The sequence below is a fragment of the Ursus arctos genome, unplaced genomic scaffold, assembly GCF_023065955.2.
Source record: "Ursus arctos isolate Adak ecotype North America unplaced genomic scaffold, UrsArc2.0 scaffold_3, whole genome shotgun sequence".
Classification (NCBI taxonomy): domain Eukaryota; kingdom Metazoa; phylum Chordata; class Mammalia; order Carnivora; family Ursidae; genus Ursus; species Ursus arctos.
Window position 1 is genome coordinate 43,732,843 of NW_026622985.1, and position 4,237 is coordinate 43,737,079.

The window sequence follows — 4,237 nt, forward strand, 5'->3', positions numbered from 1 at the left end:
GAAACAGAGAGATGAAGGGAAAATATTTGGAAGAACAATATATTTGGAAGGCGATAGGCAAACCTAAATGGATATTGACAGTATAAAAGAAATAAAATGTTTTAGGTTTAAAAAACCTAGTGTTTAAAGGTCACTGGAGTGTCTCAAAAACATTAATTCATATTTGACTTTCATCAGCCAAATAGGAGTGTCATAATCTCTAGGGTAGATGTTAATATGTCAAGGAATGTTGTAATAGTAAAAAATAGTATAAAAATGTGTAACTAACAAGCAAATGGTTGTCGTGTTTAGTAAACACAAACACAAAAAATTGAATTTAAATAAACACAAACAGAAGAAAATATACACAAAACAGACTTGGAGAAAACAAGGTACATAGAACAGATAGAAGAAATAGAAAACAAGTTGAAAGTTGGTAGACTTAAACACTGATATATAAATAAATACAATAAATGTAATTTAATTATAATTATAATTTTAAAATGAAGATTAAAATACTTTAAAGAAACTGAACTCAAATAAACGTTACTTATAATAGACATACTTTCAATATTAAAATTCAGAAAACTTAAAAGTAAAAGAATAATAAAAGAATACTGAACAACACTAAAAGAAAGATTTTTAAAACTACATTAATATCAGACAAAGCAGACTCTAATGCAAGACACATTATTAAAGATCAAAGAGACATTTCATATTGATAAAAGGGTAAAACCACTAGGAAAAGATAATAGTTTTAAGTTTTTACACACCTTATAACATAGCCTCAAAATAAATAATGAAAAATTTTACAGAACTATATGAAAAATAGTTTCATTGAAACTTCATATTGAAAGACTATTTGAGAGCACACACACTTGTGCATGAGTGGGGGAGGGGCAGAGAAATAGGGCGATAATCTCAAGCCGACTCCCTGTTGAGTGTGGAGCCAGGCGCAAGTCTCCATCTCACAACCCTGAGACTATGACCTGAGCCGAAACCAAGAGTTGGTTGCCAATGGACTGAGCCAGCGAGGCACCCCTATATTGAAAGACTTTGAAACAACTCTCTCAGCAACTGATAGGACAAGCAGATAAATCAGTAAGGCTACAGAAGAGTTGAACAACATAATTAACCAACTTGACATAAATGGTGAATATGGAATATCTGACCCAACAACTTCAGAATATAAACTAATTTAAACTAAAATAGAGGGAATTAATTGGCTTATTATAATTCATTATAACAGGCAAGTATGTGCTCGAATCTTAGGTTTCAGACATTGGACCCTAGGAGTTAAAAATACCTTATAGATTTTTAATTTTTTTTCCTAACTCAGTTCTGCTTTATTTTACATGTTGATCTCCTTAGCTCCTGCTGCAAATAACCTGTCTTTCTGAGGCCTAGGAATATGGACCCAAGCAATTCTAAATTTACATTATTCTAGCACTGAAATTCTAAAGGCAAAAGGCAGTCATCCCTAGTAGCAGTTGCTAAGAAGATTTGGAGAATATTTGACCTGGCTTTGGTCTCCTGCTAACCCCCGAGTTAAACATTGAGGACAGGAAGATGGGTCAAGGATCTAATTCTGCAGCAGCCTTATTAAAATACCATGGAGCAGGACAGGAGTTTGGCAAATAAAAATGTTTTATGACTTCATAAGAAGCTCTAAACTTCTGTCTTCCAGAACTGTGACCCCCAAAGATAGTCTCTGATACCACATCATAATAGAAAAATTACAAGAATTATAATTGGTCCATTTGGGGTCACAAATTCATCCTTGAATAATTTTAGCCAAGGGAATGTAATATTCTTATTCTTTCTCTTTCAACTTTTTATTTGGAAATAATTTCAAATCTCATAAGGGTTGAAACAATATTATAAAGAACCCCCCTATTTCCTTACCCGAATTCACTAACTCTTAACATTTGGTCACAATGTTTAAATTAGCAGAGTGCATGCGTGTGCGCACGTGCGGGCTTCTGTTTCTAAACCATCTCACAGCACGTTGCAAAAATCATGACTTTACCCTTCTCAGCATTCATTTCCTAAGTACAAAGGCATTCTTTTGCATATTAGAGCACAATTGTAAAAACCAGAAAATTTTACATCGACACAATACTATCGTATAATGTATAGTCCATATTCAATTTTGATTAATTGTCACATTGTATTTAACCAATTTTCCAATGTCGGATAGCTAGGGTCCTCTTTTTATTACACACTAATTTTGATCCTATACCTTCTGTACCTCTGTATACCATAGTAGCCTATTTTCTGTGTCTCCTTGTCTTATTGCCCTGTGCTATTTCCTTTTCTCATTTCTTCTCTGTGTTGCCTCCATGAGATCCAAACATACAGTTGGTGCCCCCTCCTTTCTCCTGCTATATATAGCTACACCACTGTGTTTATCCCATTCCGATGCCAGCAGCTATACCTAGGTCTGCATGGACTTTGAGATTCTATGATCCTATGGACATAAGATATTATTCACTCTAAGGAAAAAATAAATCAGGGGCGCCTGGGTGGCTCAGTCCATTAAGCTTCTGCCTTCTGCTCAGGTCGTGGTACCAGGGTCCTGGGATCCAGTCCTGCCTTAGCTTCTTGCTCGGCGGGGGGAGCCTGCTTCTCCCTCTTCTCCTGACTCATGCCCTCTGTCGCTATCTCTGTCTCTCTCTCTCAAATAAATAAATAAAATCTTTAAAAAAAATTTTTTTTTCACAAGTAGAAGGGAAACAATGTTCCCAGGTCTTCACCAATGTTCCTCCTAAGCCCAGAGTGTATTTACATCTTCCTGTAGGTAGAAATAAGTCGATTACCTGAATATTCAATAAACCATCCTGAACTTTCAGTCACTTACCTTAACTGAAAAAATGTCATTGATTTGTTTTTGCATGGTTACCTTTTATTCAGGAATATGGCTTTGTTATTTTCTCTAAAATGACCTTGACATGATTTTTGTTGTTGTTGCCAGTTGCTTAAACTTCAGCAAAACTTAAAAAATAATGGCACAACAGCATTTCCTGTGACCTAGCACTTTCACTCCTAGGAACTTAAACCCACTCTCAAAAAATGATAAGATAAAAATACAAAGATAGTCTATCTGAAATTTATAATAATGCAAAAAAATATAAATAAATCAGGTTATAAATCAGGTTATAAACTGATTATTCTAGAATTGCTCTATGCTAGGTAGCAAAAATTGGGATTACATAGATTTCTTACACTGGAGACAAAAGGTAAACAGAGATTAAAGCAAAAATTAGTAATGTTCTTGAGAGAAACTATAAATAAAATATAAGAAGCCCAAAAGACTTTTTTTTCTGTTTTCTGGCCCAAAATCTGTCTTGTATAGTGTCTTCTATATTAATAATCTTCAATAATACTATACATTGATAAGAATAGCTCCCTCATGGCTGCTTGACTGTCAAATACAGGGCTTCCTTATATTTAGGCTCTGTGCCTGCCACACCGATGACTCAACCCAGGACCTTACCAAACTCAGTGGGAGAGCCGGATTCTCTCAGCAGCATATACAGTTTATATTCCTCTTCTATAACCCATCACTCGTGGTCAACTCAAAGGCTCTTGCTATGTGTTCTCAGCAGGGTGGGACAAACAAGGAACATAACAAAACTCTCCCTTGCCCTCCCTCCAGCCCATAGGCAAAGTTGGGGTGTATCTTATGCCAGAAACAGAATGACTAAGTTCTCTCGAAGTGGGAAACATTGAACACAGTATGGGCTCTGCAGCTGATTATCCCAGGCAAGGTAAAGAAGAGCAAGTCAGGACTACAACACCCAGTCAGCAGGGTCCAGGATGACTTTGCACATGATCTTCATGGCTTTTATGTTCTGCTTCAAGACAATAGATGCAGAGGATAGTAACAGACAGGTTTAATGCCTTCCTTGGGCCACATGCAGAGGCAGGGAATGGCTCTAGACTGCTTAGCTCATTTATATCCCTGATCTTCTTCATGTTTATATATTTAAGATATTTGGAATTCCATTGCCCCATTGTCCTCCTGCCATGTTTATCAAACTAGCAATAGAAAATGATTATTCAACGTTCGCTTAATGTTTTATAAGTACATCTTATAGAAGGCCAAATTTAAACAACTTATTATTTCAATTGGTTATGACATACTAATACAGAGTATAGGTAGAACGAGTAGGGAGATACATCCGAAGGTAAGTTTTAGATTTTTCAGAGTAAATGTGTGTACAAAGGGAACAAAGATTGTGTTAGATCGTAATTG